Source organism: Ammospiza caudacuta, chromosome 12 (assembly GCF_027887145.1).
Source record: "Ammospiza caudacuta isolate bAmmCau1 chromosome 12, bAmmCau1.pri, whole genome shotgun sequence".
Classification (NCBI taxonomy): domain Eukaryota; kingdom Metazoa; phylum Chordata; class Aves; order Passeriformes; family Passerellidae; genus Ammospiza; species Ammospiza caudacuta.
The window spans coordinates 9,022,435-9,039,295 of NC_080604.1; positions in this window are offsets into that span (position 1 = coordinate 9,022,435).

Here is a 16,861-nt window from a genome sequence, read left to right on the forward strand (position 1 = left end):
CCGCCCCAGTACCGGGACCCCTCGGCAGCCGCGGCGGGGCCGACCTGAGGCGGGCGGTGCTCAGGGAACGGCTCCTCCCTCCGAGGGGGCGGGTCTGGTTAAATTATTTATTAAATAAATAATATTATTATATAAATAAATATTATTATTTATTAAATAAAATAAATAATAATTTATCATTCCAGTGCTGTTGGAGCTTCTCTGTCGCGTTTAGGATAGTAACGGGAGTTGGAATAGTCTGTCACGGTTTCATAAAAACGAAGTGTTCTCAGTTGCCTTCTGCGGTAATGATAGAATTACAACCAAGTGCAGAAATAATTTAACATTTCTCTCCAAAGGGAACTTTTGTGCCCTGTATTTAATGACAAGCATGTGGCTACGTACATTATGTTCATGGGAATGTTCAACCCTAACTCGGGAATTTGTTTTAATTTATTTTATTTTTATAAAAACCTTGCCCTGCAAATATTGGCTAGCATTCCTTTTCTAGGAGAATACACACTTGTAAAGTTGGGGGGTAACTATACAGCTTTATGGGCAAATTTAATACAATACCTTCTGTCTCTGAGTTTTTAAGCTGAACTAATAAAGAAGGAATGTTTAATTCTGATGTGAAACAGCAATTTAAAAAAATTATGTAAAAACACTTTAATACTTCCTTTGCAAGAGCTATATTTTCCTAATGATAATGGGGTAAAGTCCTTTGCTAAGAGGGGAATAACAGAAGAGTGTTTTCTGAAAGTGGAATTGTAATACAGTGTTTCTGACAGTGCAGCTGTCCCACAGTAAAAAAATTGTTTGGACCTGATAGGTATTTATAAATGTTCGATGTTTATGAATAAACTCTTGCAAACAACTGAAAGCAATTAGCAAAGAAGAGTGTCTGTAACATGTATGAGCACAGTTTGTGGTAATTGGGAGTGGGGCTGAGCCTCATCATCCCCAATGAGCTACAGCTGTGAGAAACAGGTGAGCAGCATTAAAGGTAACGAGACTTGGTGTGCACTGACCAACCACCAAAGGGAGCAGAGGCCACACAGGTGCAGTGCATCAACTGGAGGGGATAAAAGGTTGGGCTAACAAAGGACAGACTCCTGCAGCCTCCTGAGGTGGTGGGATGTTCCTCTGTACGGGCAGACTCCTGAAGCCTTCTGAAGAGGTATGGTGTTACTGTGTATGGGCTGAAACTTTCTGAAATTGTATGGGGATACTCTGTGTATGGTGGCTCTCTTGACTGTGAGATATGCTGTGACACTTGCTAGGACAGTAATGAGGTGTCTAAAATAAGTATTTGTCATCATTGTAAGAGCTGGCTAATCTGCAATGTGATAAAAGATGCAATACAAAAGCGTTTGGAAAATAGTGCTGCAGAGTGCAACAAACCAGGCATAAACACAGGCAGTGTGTTAAAATAATCCAGGGACACCACTTCTGTACCTTTTGCTTTCCCAATGACTGAAAATCCCCAAACATCAAAGGTGGTTAGTGAGTTCTTAATGTGCTCTATTTTTTGTTGTTGTTGTTTGTTTAGCTTTTTGTTATTTGGTTTTTTTTTTGGTTTTTTCTCTTGGGGTAGAGGACTTTTTAAAATAAAATAAAATGTGATCTAGTCTTAGGTTTTTTAATAACAGGGATAAGTAATAGTTCAGTGCCCTAAGGTTATATAAATAAAAGACAATCTTCCTCTGTGACATGTACTTCTGGTGAATGAAACTAAAGAACTTTTTAAAAATTGCATTATCAACCTTTCTTGGCCTGTCCTTGGATGGGTAGGGAGGAGGAATGGGAGGAGCTCTCCCTGTGCAGCTCAGTTTGTGCTAAGCACAGTTTGTAGTGTTGTTGGCGGCTCAGCAGCTGTGCCATGAGCTGTGGTGGAGCTCACTCCTGGGAATGCCATGGCCCTGTGTCCCACTCAGCCCCACCTGGGCTTCCCCCTTTGGGGCTGGCAGATTCAGAGGATCAAGGGGCTGTGCACCTGTGCTTAAAGAGCAGTGGCATTTGGAGAGTCAGCAGCAGAAATGCAAACCAGCTGGGTGTCCTTGTGAGGGTGGGTGCTGTGAGCAGAGGTGTGTAAGAGCTAAAAGTTACCAGCAGTGCTCTTTGGAAGCTGGGGAGCTGTGATTATTTGATAATAGGCCAAGGAAATATTTGTGAAATGCCATGAAAGAGTAGTATGGGCTGTACATTAGGACAAGAAATTGAAAAAGTCCAGTGTTTTTTACATTTATTTTTTTTAATGCCTTCTGAACTATCAATGGGTTACTTTCTGTTTTTAAATGGTTTGAGCTTTTTGCACTTGGTTCCAGGTGCATTTGTATATTTTTCATTCCTTGTGAACTGTGTTTCATACCTACACCTAAGTACCCATGTCTGAGCTACATATTACTGTCTTTTAGCAATGTGTTCTATTTTTTCATGGAAAGTAACAAAACCACATGTCAGCTATTTTGATAGCATTTTCTATGTTGAGGGATGATCTTTTAGTTGTGGTGCAAGAGAACCTGAAAATGGTGTGTATAGAGTGGTGATACAGCATGAGCAGAAACTTGACCCTGCCCTGAAGAGGATTTGCGATGTACTGATCACATATGATAGCAGAAATAGGAAAGCCACTTTTTTTGTCTTGCTGACCTATAGTTATTTCACATAGTGATTATCTTGTTGCACCAGCATACAATTAAAATAGAAGCATTCAAAACTTAACTTGGACTTGAATTATTCATAACAGACCTGATTATGTAGTATTTGTTTTATGCACACAAAATTAATATGGTATGTCTTCGAATGAGAAGGTCTTCTGAATTCCACATTATGAATGTGGAATGTTTATTGCAACATAAACATAACACTCAGCGGATATTTCACAGGATTCTATTTATTAACTGCTTTCATAAGAAAAATTTAAATAATTTGCTGTTTGTGGAAGAGCTGATATTCACTTCTTGGGACTAGCTTGTGTTGATTTAATGACAAAATTTTAAGTAGAATTTACCTATTTAGGTAGCTTAAACCCTTGAATAATTGATTGAAAACCTTTTTTTTTTTTTTTAACTTTGGCACTCCAGATAGAGATCTCTTTAACTGAGAGCCCACAACACATAAAAATATCCTGTACAGATTTCAACTGGAAGGTACATTTTGCAAAATCAGCATCTCTGATCCTGGCATAAAATCAGGTCAAGTGCATAAGCACATAATGTTGTGGACAATTTTTTCCCCTGGCTGGTCAGAGACTAGACGTTCTACTAAAGGAATTTGTCTGCAAATTGTTTGTTTATACAATTTCTTGAGATCTGAATAACAAACATGAAGAAGCTTTTGTGAGAAACGGTGGCTTGCTTTTCATAATTTAGAAAGGTTTATTAAACCTTATCAAAAATACAGCAGAAGACTGAATAGAGAAAAAGGCTACTGTGCTGGGAGCAAAGGGTTTTCCCTACCATGTCCTCACCTACACAGTGGAGGTTTTGCCTTTTAACCCTTTAACCCCTCCCAAAGTTCTGTCCGTCATCCCCTTCTTCTCTGTCCAGTGTAGAGACCTTTTCCTCAAATCCTCATTGGATGTCAGATGTCACCATAGTGCCAAGCTGGCCCTCCCAGATGTCCTGACCCTGGCTGTCTCTTGATAACCACATGAGGGGGTAAAACATAACTATAAATCTATAAAACTTTTCTTAACCTATAGAAATATTTGTTAATTTGTTAATTGTGTGAGTCAATCATCGCATTACTCATCTATCACATTTTAGTTCAAAATTATTACACTTAAGAGTGTTATATTACACTTAAGAGTTTGAAAGCATGTCTGTGCTGGAGGAATGCCAAAGGACTGCCTTGTGCTTTTTATATTTCTTTAGATAACATCATATCCTTATATACAGAAAGCCATAACTGTGTGTATTACATATTCTTCTAAAAAACCAAGACTTACCCTGCCCTAGAATGAAATTGGTGGTCACCAATTAAAAGTTGTATGAGAGCCTAGAAAGAGACTTCATTGCTGTAGGCAGAGTGAGCATTTAATGTGAGAGTGCTGCATTTAATGTTGGGGCAGGGAAAGAGCAGGTTACTCCCTGCTGGAGGTACTGAGTGAGGAAATGCCCGGGATTCGGGCATGGGATGCCTGCGGTGTCCATCGGGCGGCAGCGCGGCTGGGATGGAACGGGACCTGCCTTGTTCCACTGCGCTGCGAATGCTCTGCGCCTTCGGCTCAGCACAGCTGGATCCTCCTTTAGAGAAAAGTCCTTGCTCCGCTGCCACCTGACACTTTGTCATGCATTAAAGGCAAATTCTTCCCGCGTCGAGGACTGGTGTCAGCTACACAGATTTAGAATTTGTTAGAAGCTTCATATAGGCAGCGTTTTGGGTAAAGTGGGAGACATGCTTGTATGTTTACGCATCATTATTTTATTGATGGGAATGATTGGGGGTTTTTTTTGTTTGTGGTGTTGTTGGCCTTTTTTCTTTTTTCCTCCAGCTCCGCATACTTCCCCCAATTAGTGGGATAGCAAACTTCCTTTTTTGTTAGTGGAACAATTGGCTTTTTGTATAAATGAAAAAAAAGGTGAACATAAATGAATGTAATAGTGATCTTTTGAAACATAGCAGATAGGAAAAATAATGATCATGACATGGGTCAACTGCAAATAAAAATCAAGTCCTCAAACCTTTGTGGTAAGTTAATGGCAAAGCCTGAAATAGAACTGCCCTGCTTACTCTCCTACTTATGTAATTTCTTGAGGATGTACTTGAATCTGTCAGGTAGAGGAAGCAAAAGCAGTCTCAGACTGTCAGTGTTTTGGTTTAAGGCAAATATCCTTTGCCTTGTTATGCTCTCTGCTGATACCGGAAAATTTGATTTTTCATGTACCTGATGAGTCTGGATTGTGAATGTGTGCACACACATGGTGCCTACTTTGGCGTGTTTTTCGTCTTTTCTTAATTCTTTGAAAATATTTGGCTTTCTAAGGAAAACTAAGATTTATTACAATGAAATTTGAAGAATAAGTGTTCACGTTACAGATTATCCTTTTCCACCTCTGTTCCTTTATTCTAAAATCCTCTTTGTAAAGGTAGCTTGTAAACACACCTACAGATTTTGTGTAGTTGTTGCCACCTCCTAGATTTTACTTTTTGGTACTAGCAGTGGTGTCATTTTTCTGTTGTAGTGTCTCTAGAAATGAACAGGAATCATTAACCAGGGAAATGGATTTGTAAAGACAGATGTGAATGTTGCCTTTTCTGCCAGACTGTTTAGCCCACAGACCAGGGCAGTGCATCAGCTGCAGGTGACCATGTAGTTCAGCTGATGTCACAGTCTTCTACTGTGGTTTTGGTCTTATCTGCACACAAAAATTTGCTTGTACTGATTTGTTTAGCTTGATAGTACTAGAAAATCAGGGAGAGATGCTCTAAAGACTGAAAAGATAAACATTTGAAGGGGAAAATGGCATCTCAAAATGCTCAAGAGCGGTTTAAATGCCAGACATAATATCTAAGTAAACCTGGTGTCCTTCTAAAGGTTTTACATTGAATGTGTTCTCTGGAGCCTGCTAGGGCATATAGTGTGTTTCTGTTATCTGTAAAAGCTGTCTTAATTGTTTGGCATATATTAGACTGTCTGTTTTTGGTGATAGCTTGGTTGTGAGTACACTCAAAAGAGGGGGAAAAAAGCTTTAGCTCACTGATGCTGTGGAGCTGCTTGCAGATAGCTGGATATTCTTATCAGCCACCTGGTGGGAGAGGTATGGGCTGTTTGACTGAGGAAACTCCTGCATGAAAAGTGGAAAAGAAGCTGGGAAGACTTGCTTTCCAGCAAGGTGCTACTGTTTGTCATTTATCTTTATTTTTGTGTCTGAGCCAACTACAGCACAAAACAGATACTGGAGTCCTCTGGCCTCACTGATGTGCTATCCCTGAAAATATGTGCAGCTGGGACATCCCTGTGCTGTTTCCTGCTGGATGTGCAGGGGTTGCATTTACACTGATGACTGAGTGAGTAGAAGTGTTTCTTCTTGATTCATATTTGCTTTGCTGTGTGTTTGGAGATTTGTGTCTGCATTTGGAGCCTTTTAATGGGCACTTGAATGTGCCACTGCCGTGCTAGGAGTGGATTCCCCTGATGAAGCAAGGCTGAGATTGCACAGCAGCTGGAGCTCTCCTGCAGCGTGGGCACAGAGTGATCAGCTCTGCTCATGGGCTGTGCACGCTGAGGACTGGCAGCTGGCAAAGATGCTGTGTGGATAAGCAGTTCTGGAATCAACAGATTTCAGCAAATGAAACCCTGTTTTTTCCTTTCTGTGCAGCAGTCATGGCCAGCAGTTTCCTTGTCAGTGGAAATGGTATAAAACCGTACATGACAAGATTAACATAAATTTTGAGAATTTCGCTTACTGCATTTGAAAGGGTGATGCAAATAAGGTGGCAAATTGAACAAGGCTCTAGCTGTGGCTAGAGGCATCTCTGATACTTGATATATCCTTTTAGCTGTTAAACTTTCTTCAACTGCTACAGACTTAACAGCCAAGGTAGAAATAGCACCTGGGGTACTTGGCAGAAGTAGGTGGATGAAGCCAATTCCATAATCTATTTGGTGAGTGAAATGTTCAAGTGATAATTGGAACATTGTTCTAAAGAGTTTGCATGGTTCTCTTGTTGTATTACTATCAATTTTTGTCTTCTAAAAATTTCTTATTTCAATGGAATGTATTTGTGCAATCAAAACACCTTTGAATGAGTGCAAACAGTGCAGGTATTTTAAAAGCATTTTTGAAGTGATTATTGGAGGTTGGAAAAGTTCGTGCAGGACTATATCCCATGTGAGGGACCCCAGGTTGGAGGAGGGGAAAGACTCTTTGACTAGTGAATGAAACAGTCCGTGATGAACAGACCAGCAGCCCCATTCCCTGTCTCCCTGTGCTGCTGGGGAGAGGAGACAGAGCTTGGGAAGGAGAGAGGCGTAGTAGGAAGGTAGTTTTAAGATTATTTTACTTCTCTTTATCCTACTCTGATTTTGCAAGTAATAAATTCAGTTAATATCCCAAATTCAAGTGTGTTTTGCCTGTGATGGTATTTAGTGAGTAATCTCTCTCCTGGACCTTAATCCATGAACCTTTCATTGTATTTTCTCTTCCCTGTCCTGTTGTGAAGGGGAGTGATAAAGTGGCTTTGGTGGTGCCTGGTGTCCAACCCACCATAAAGAGTTAATTGCAGAAGTGTTATCTAATATCTGGTTGTGGAGCACATGCCTCCTCCCAGGTTTAGCTTTTGTGCAAAAATCACATTTGCTTCTGTCATTATCACGTGATAGAGTATCCTGAAGATTCTGATTTTAAGATAAAGTGACATTCTTTACTATCCTATTTACTGCATTTTCCATCTTTTTCTCATTTAATGCAATCCACTGCATTATACCTCACAATCTAGAAGATAATGTACATGGGCTCTGCGCTATCGGAGGCAGAACTAACCCCCAGTAAGAAATTGCATATAAACTTGAACATTTTTTGTTCTTTTTCATCAGATGACAGATTTTAGATGAAAAAACCACAGTTTCAGTTCTTTACAGTCATATTGTCATGACTGTAAATAGTCTTCCTTTTATGCCTGACTTAAATGGGTTTCAAATTCAGAAGGATCTTCAGTAGCTCCTTTATATTTAAAATTAATTGCAATTGAATTATCATGTGTTTCGTGCTTAAGGAAGCAGAAAAGCCTACCTGTAAAGAATTCTGAAGTGCTAATTTTATTCATCAATAACTGTGGTAAAAATTAAAGTTCTCCAGCAATCCAGTCAGTGTGAAGCTGAGCTTCAGTGGTACAGAAAAAGAATGCGAGCCAGACTAACTAATGACATGATAAAATTTCTTGTTGAGTTCTCCCATAAAGTAATATGTTGAATTCTAATTACTGCATTAAACAAAATGTCTTACAGTAGTATTGAAGAAGATGGTAAAAGTTGATTTCTTTTAGAAACAAAGGCAGAGATAGACTGGTGGTATCTGAAAAAATAAAATGAGAGTCAAAATATATAAACATGTCAATGGATTAAGCAGCAGAAAATTTTTAGTTTTCTTTGGTAACAAATATTTGATGACAGTGGAAATTTAGTGGGTGGTAAATGGTATCTTTATGGTCTTGTGACAGAAAAGCACTTCCATGTGGAAGGAGGTTGTTCTTGCCACAAAAACACCCCAACAAAACCTGCAGAGTCAGACTGTTTTTCTTGAGACTTGAAACCAAGCATTTTAGATCTTATGCTTTCATAGTAGGATGCTTACATTCTAGACTGCTGTCAAAACTAAATTTCTTTTTGGAAGAAGTAGAGGTGAGTTTAAGGAAAGATATTTTTTCCTTAGGCATTGGATTCCTTCAGTCTTCTTGCTGTTGGACAAAAGAAAGTAATCTGTGACAATCAAAAGGAGTTGCAAGCTTTTGACTAAGCAAAGTGTTTAAATTTGTGCTTTAAAACCAGTCAGGTGTATAAGCAATCACCTCTGAGTCTCCAAGCAGTAGGAGTTAAGCTGAGATGTTTGACTAAGGAGCTTATTCTCAGATTTATCTCAACTGGGATCTCCTGAGCTTTTCTTTGAAGTGTTTGACAGCAGGTACTGGAGAGAGATACAGCAAAGCATTTGATGCCTGGAACTCCTTTCAGAGACTTTCCAGTCATCCTTGCTGCCTCCTGCTGTGGATCTGCAGCCTTTTTATGGGCATTAGAAGCAGCCATTGGGCTGCAGGATTGGCTTCTCTCCCTCTGTTTGTGTTCCAGCTGCATGTGTCCCATCATTAACAGAGCTTTTCAGTCTGTCTTGGCAGAGTTTGTCTAACTCATTCCAAAGGCAAGACAATCCTGTCCTGCACTGTCCCACTGTGTGACATGGTCTTGCAGAGAACCAGTGAGCACCAGTTGGTTGTGAGGGTGAAGTCAGGCACCAGCATGAAAACACAAGGATTTTAACAAGCAGGTCTCATGGCTGGTTTCTTTATGAAGGATGTACCCCAACCCAACTTGCTGCAGCCCAGTTGCTTTGGCAGCATTCATCTCCTGAAGCTCTAAGTGATGATGGGTATCACCTGTGTAATGCTTTAGGTGGGTGGCACTGGTGGAGAAGGTGCCCCTGAGCATTTCCCAGCTGCACCACGACCCTGTGGGCTGGGGTTTGCTGCTGACCCAGCACAGCACACACTGTCCCCAGCAGGTCACAGGGCAGAGGGGCTCGGTGTCCAGCTCTTCAGGTGGATGCCAGAGGGAAGGACAAGGATGCCAGGCCTGAGGCAACTGGTTTTGTTTGTTGTGCAGAAAATCTGCAGGTGTGTGGCAGCAAGGTAAGTAGGAGACAGTTGGTGATGAAGTTCTGTGTTTAATTGGCTATTTCCTTCTCTTGAAGACCTATCCTGCACCCTTCAAACCTTTAATAATTTTAAATCATTAAGGAGAGAGAAAGTGTAAAGATTGTTTCTCTGGGCTCACACTTTCACCCTGTAACATAATCCTTTATGTTACAAGGCTTTCTTCCAGGCTGTTAGCCAGGTACACCAATCTCTTAGACTTAATCAAAGAAATGACAACTAAAATAGTGTGAGAGAAGCTTCCAAAAAATCGAACTCACAGCAGACTACAATGCTTTATTAAGCTAATAGACATTAGAAGATGCTTGTTTCCAGATTCCTCTCTTTTTAAGCTGTTCAAAACATGCTCCTGAGGGCAAGCTGAAAAAAAAAAATCAATGGAGAGCAGTTTTGGCTATCACTTTATTTCCTGCTGCCATATGACTGATCCCATCAGAGTTCACTTGTTTAATGCTGAGAGGCAGAATGCAGGTTCTGGAACCATGGGCTGTACTTTGTCAGGTTGCTTTCTTTTGTCAATTACAGCTGTTTTGGAGACGCAGAAACTTCACTAATAGCCTAAAGTTCCTTCTGTTACTTTGGGTTAGTAGCTTTCCATGCATGGAAAACTGACACTGTTGCCTTCAAATTTAAGCTGTGTTTCATTTCTTGACAGCATCATGTGTTGATTTTAAGATATATTTTCCCCCCTCTCAAGACTTATTTTCTAAATCTCTTTTTCAGATGACACCTGACTACGTGAATAATTTTTTTAAAAATAAAAATTTAATAGTAGCTTATGAAATCTTTGCTTTTGCATTGAAATGTCATAATTGGACAGTAAATTGCCTAATTTGCATAGAAGTCACAGTTTCTTGATAACTACTGACAGCAGGTGTCCTTTGGGAACACAAATGCAGAGATTGCTTCTGAGTGTTTTCTTACAAACAGTACAAAATGTGGGGGTCTCTCCCAATGGATAAATAATTTATACAGTTCTGTACCTTCCTTGAACCGTTCCTTCAGCAGTTTCTGGTCCATTTACAAATGCTGCAGTGATAACATATCCAGTGGGTGAATATATTCAGCATTTGGGTACCCAGAGATTGATGTGTCTGCAAAGTGATTAAGCGCAGAGGAGTAATTTATTATTAAACTTAAATAAAAGAAAAACTGGAATACAACTTCTTCCTTTTAAGCCTCTGAAGCCTTTGAGTCTCTTATTATTAATTACTGTTAATATATCAGTCTTTTTCTAGTCATTCTTTCATTTTGATGAGTTGAGGTGACTTAATATTTTTACAAACAGAAGCAGGGACAGTGTGCAGGCTTGATGTGAGTGCATTTCAAGATCTGAGTTTTGATCACAGCATTCTTCACTCCCTTTCCATTAACTTTCTTAGGTTTACATTACAATTTTCATGGTTATCATTGAAATACCTATAGTCAGCTCAAGCTATGTCTAAAATAAAGACTGAATATTTAACTACACTGCGTATTTTAATTTAAGCATGAAACTGAATAAACTTGGTACTTCTGGAAAAACCGGTTCCCTTAATAAGAATAATCAATTACATTTTCCCTTCTGCCACATGGCCAGACATGCAGAGAGATTCTTTCCACCTGGGTTCCTCATGTCATTTGAAAAGCCAGAATTAAAAGGGACAGAACAGGGATTGCAGCCCTCTCCATGTCATTACATAAACTTTCCCTCTGTGCAGCTGGTACATCAAAACCAAAACTGCATTAGAATGGCCTCAACAGATCTGAACTGTGAGAACAAAAGAACTTTAATTCTATATTGTGATTTTTGTTCTAGAGAATTAGTATTAATGTTATTGTGGGGATCCAAAATCACCTCAGTACAATGTAAAAAGCACCTATGTCTTTTTTTAAGTTTTGTGGATTTTTTTTTCCCCTCCCTCTTGCTGCCCTCCCTGAGCCTGCCATCCCCTGGCTGTGAAGTGTAGATCTCCTTTTAGCAATATTGAATATATGTGACCCGTAGTAAGAAAAACCCTGAAAATTATGCACTTACTCTCATCTCAGCAATTACTTCCTTCAGTATTTTATGGCATCTATACAGCCACTGGTAAGTTCAAAAAAGTTGGAATAAGCAGAAATTAGAGGAAGTATATAAATAAGCAATTAAATATAGAAGCAAGGGAGAAAAGTGTTTTCTGGGCAAGTGGGTTTTATGCATGAGCTGCAGCTATTTGTCTCCTTGCTGAGAAGTCACCTTCAGAGGTCTGAAGACCCTCCCTAGGCAGGAAATGTCTTTGTGGCTCTGTAACACTGTGTTGTGGCTCCTACCAGCTAGAACAAGGCAGAAATGTCTCTCTCCAGGCTCAAGAGTTACTGCATGTGTTGTATACAGAGAGTTTTCACAACCGGTGTTCTGAAGCCAGTTTAATTTTACTGATTCATTCGTCTTCACGCATAGTCTTTACAGAGCCTCTTAAGCGTGGTCAGTTCTTTATCAGAATTTATTGTACTTGAAATCATCTGGGTCTTTGAGGTCCTAGGCCTGCTGTGACTCTGCAAAATTCCTACAGATTGTTGCTAAATTTTTTTGCAGGAGCTTTCCTATTCTTTGCATATTGATACAGTGCTCATCTCTCATAGAACTAGTGCAGCATTTTGTTGTAAAATGTTGTAAATCACTTTAATGTTTTAAAACGTCTTTGCAAGGTGGTGGAATGACTTGGCAGAAAATATTGCAGTTGCTGACAGCAGATTTTTTCCCTTAAGAGATAATGCTTGCAAAAAAAAAAAAGAAAAGAAAGTGTAAGCAGAAAAAAATCTGGAAGTCTCATTGTCCACTTTGGTTCCATGACCTTGGATGTAATTAGAAGATTTCTCAGTTTGTTGCTCAAGCAATGTGTACATAGTCATATAAACGAACTTGACTAATTTAATGAAAGAGGCAAAATTATCTAATCTAGGAGCTGAAATGAAAGGTAACTAAATTGATGTTCTTTTCCTAAGAGATTTTTACTAAAAATTGAACTCTGAGATGTGGACAAATACAGACTCTTAGGTTTTTATGTTAGTTCTATCTACTAAGGAAAAAGAAAACCAGGGTTTTAGTTTTGGCTTTTTTTTTTTCCTGAAAACCTTTATGTAATTAAAAAGGTATGAGTATTGCCTTTATTCTACAAGGTCATTTGATTAATAATATTATCTATTTCACTAGTGAATATAGTCCTTAGACATTTTTGAATGAAAGTAGGACTTTTTTAATCTGACTGTATTCACTGTATCATGGGAAATACTATTCCAGTTATTTCTCATTCTCTTTTGTCAATGAACCTATTTTAAATGTCTGATGCCTGTGATAGCAGTTATGTGAATTCTGATTTTTGTAACACGCATCCTGTTTTATGTATCTTTATTGTTGTTAATCAGATCCATTATGTGTTTTGTAGCATCCTGACTTAGTCCATGCCTTTCTTGCCATGTCTGTCTTTTCTATTGATTGCACAGGAGTGAAGAAGACAGTGTGGCAGTGCTGTTTGTTTTTTTTTTCCCTTCAGTCTACTCATTCCTTGTTTCCAGACCTATGGAGGGATGGTTGGAACTCTTGTGCATTGCTGGCTGGTTGTGAGGGAGGAATGTCTGAGGGGCAATGAGTTAATTGATGTATTTAGATGGTGAGGCTGTAGGATAAAGAGCCCCCCAGCCCAGCACAGACTGTTCAGGGGGCTGTGGGCAGCATGAGGCTGCAGTGGCACTCAGACTGCTGCAGGAGCACAGTGCAGCTGCCCTTCATCACCTTGAAACCTCACATAAAATGAGGCTCTGTCAACTTCCCAGATTCCTGATCGTGGCTGACCTGAGGTTACTTTTGGGGGAATGGCTGTTGGTGCTGACAAATCCAGTTCCTTCCTGGTGAATGTTTTTAGGAAAGGGAAGAGTACATGTACTTAAAGCTGAGTGCCAATCATCTTAGGGCAGCAGCACCAGATGACATTCTCTCTCCTCTTCTCACCCTTTTATCCTCAAACTGGTAATGGCCTTTGACAAGCATTGCTGTGATTAAGTAAAGAGACAGATTGCCTTGTTAAAGGTACTTCACAGAGTAGGGAAAAAATACTTTGAAGACTGCTTAGATTAATAATTCATAGTTAGCTGATGTAGCAGGACAAACAAAGTACACTCCAAGTTCCAGTTACCTGGAGATCATGAATGTCACTGCATCCTTAACATAATGGACAAGATGCTGCTTCAGGACTTTAGGGACAATGTATTCATTTTTCTCCACTTTGTCCAATGTGGCAATTAATGTGATTAAGCTAGCGTCAAATGTGTTTTAAATACTGCTGCACTGGGTCGTTAACTTTAACACTGTCATCTTGTTCTCCCTAGTGCATTTGCCTTATTTAAGGGAGGTACTAATGCTCTGCATTCACTTGAATCAAGAATATATTAATTTTTCTCTAGTTCTCAAGATATTACTCAGTTTTCATGTGTTTAGAATTATATTGGACTAATAGGTGAAAAAAATCCAGCCCTATGTCCCTTAGCCACTTGAACTCCCACTGGCATAGTAACAAGTGGTTTCATACCCATAGTTTGCAAACCTGTTGGTGTTTAGCCAGTTGAATGTGCTGTTTTATATTTTTATCTTTAATCTTCAAGACTGCCTAGAATAGAAGAAAACTGGATCTGTTCATTGGTCTTACAAAGGACAGGATGCAGTGTGGTTCAGAAGAATTGCCAGGTAATTCTCAAGCAGTTCCTTTTATTCAAAAGATCCATCAAGCCATGCTGGATTTTCTAGGGAGCACTATTGGGATTGGCTGGACACTGCTAAAAGGGCTGGCTGAAGATGTGTGCAGTAGGTCTAGACAGCAGTGATATTGCTTTTAGGGATAACTTAGAGGCAAAACCTGCATATTAAACTGGTTTGATTTGGAAAATCAACTTATGTTTAAGAGTCCCTGTGAGTGAAGTGAAATGCATATAGTAGAAATTTGAGCAAAGGTTCTGGTGCTAGTTCCACAGCCACGAACCCACAGAAACACTTAGGCAGCAATTGGTGCAGGTGGCTTCCAGTCTTTGTCTGAAATTCCTCATATAGTTGAAACAATGAAGTGATTTGATATCACATATAATGGAATCTCTGTGCTAGAAATCTAATGTAACAAAAGAAGGAAAAAGAGTGCATTGATTTTTTTTTTTTTAAATTAAAGATATCAGTCTGTCACTGCTCTCATTGTTCACATGTGGGAGCAAGGGTAAGAAAAATGTCTAAAATAAATTCTTATTGTATAATGTTCATGTGTTTGACTTTAGGAGAATGAGTCCCTGGCCTTGAGCTTAAAGTGAAGAGGAAATGCACTTGTGTGGGTCTGCGTCTGACAAAATTCCTAGAGAAGCATTGAATACACAAATGTATCTGTTACTGAATTTCAGACATGCTCTTCACATGTTCATGTTGCTTTACTTGGGAGAGTTTTCAAAGTAGTCAAATATTAAATTGCAGACATGTGTTCACCAACATGTGAAAGTGATATGTGAAAGTCTGTTAGGAGCTAGAGTGGAAGTTGATCTGTGAGCTCACTTTCAGTGAAATTAAATACATTCACAGCTTAGGGTGCACAGTTCCATGTGCAGAAAAGCATGTGGTTGTCCAAGGGCTTATACCTAGGAACAATCACTGAATTAAGGTAACTTCACTGAATGAAGTTAAAACCTCCATAAATGAGATTTGTGACACAATAAATACAAGAAGGAGTCTCATCAAAGTGTAAATGTGAAACTGTTTATTGTGACTTTTGTGACTACTTTTTAAAGATGCGTAACCTTCTCTGAAGTACATAAAGCACTCAGATCTCTGTGGAACAGGCAATGCTGTGTTTTTATGAACCAATCTATATGGATGGCTACATGTCTCTAATTATGCTTGCTTTTAATCTCTTCCTTGATTATTTTTTTCTTCTGATTTCTTGTAGTTTACAAAACAACTGTGTTTTGCAGTGTGACCTGACCAGTTAGAATTAAATGTATAGAAACCTGCTCCTATATAGCTGGTGAAAAACGTAGTGGATCACATCTCCCTCATGTACAGCAGGAGCTGTGTTGGGTTAATTAGCTCTTTTCATAGATGCATCATTTCCTAAAAAAAAAAAAAATAGAGAACTTGTGGCTGTGGATAGAAGTTAACTTCCCGTTGAGCCCTGGTACATACTATAAACTGAATTACCTCTAATAGCCCTTCTGTTCCAAAACTGTTAATTTTTTTGTCTCAGCAGCCTTTGAAAACATATGTCTGCAGCACTTTGTATCTTGAAATAAACTGAGGGAACTTTCACACTACTGTAGAATCATCTGACTTGTTAAGTACCAAGGAAGATGGAGTTTTTCTTGTGCACTAGCCAGATGGATCCCACAGATTCCACACTGCACAGTCTGCTCCATGCTCTTGGCAAGAGTTTCTAATGTACATTTGAGCTTCATTGTTTCATTTGCTATGACCTTCACTAGTTGATAATTTTAAAGTATGTAATCCACTATCTGATTTTCTTTCTTCTTTTTTTATTCAATGGCCATGTGCTTCTAGAAATTCTTACCAATAGATTCTCTGAGTGTTTTATGTTTTTCCAGGGAGGGTGTTTGGGAGAACAACTTCTTGGGCATTTTCAAACTTTTGTACAAAATTTGGGTTGTGAATGTATAATGCTTAAGAAAATCTCACATTAATGACCTAGTCCACTTCCTTGTGAGAAAATTTGACCTCCTCTCTGCAAAATCCTATACAAAATAGATTTTGGTGCAGATTAGATATATCTGCACTTCCATCCTTTGCAACGTCCTCAAATCATGATTATTTTTTCTATTTTTAAAATTATAAAACCCAGTGAATGCTTATGGACATTGCATTTTCCATGTACTTGGGAAGATATGTGCCTGTTTATCAGATGTTTTATGTGTGCATTGCTCCTGCCCAGCTCCCCAGAGGATTTGCTAACTGAACCTCACACTCTCATTATGGTGTGTGCCTGTCAGGAGTAACTTAGGGGGCAGGTGGGAGGTGAGAAGATACTTCTCTAAATACGGGACCCTGTGAAATCCTCATCTGAGACAAAAGAAAGACTTGTGTGAAGGTGCCATGGGATTTTTTTATGGATGAAAAGAGAAGAATAATTTCATCATGTATCCCTGCAAGATAAAAAGATAGCAGCCTGTTCTGACTGCATTCCAAAGAACTTGTGGCACATTAAATTAATTCAGGGAAATAAGAGTGAACCCAAGAGCCTTAGGTGTTATTTCATGTAGGCTCATGTAAAAAAAAGTCCAAATTTTGTGTGTGTTTTTTTTTCCATATATGATGAGCTTGTTAGTTCCTCAGAGAATACAGAGCTATCTGAGCATAGGAAATGTTAGGTCACAGACTAGTGTAAAATAATTCCCAGGATGAAATTTTTCATCCTTTTAGATGAAAATAATACAAAATTAAAACCAAAAAAGTGCATTTCAAGGTTAAGAGATTATTGCAATGAGATGAGTATACAAAAATACGCATAAA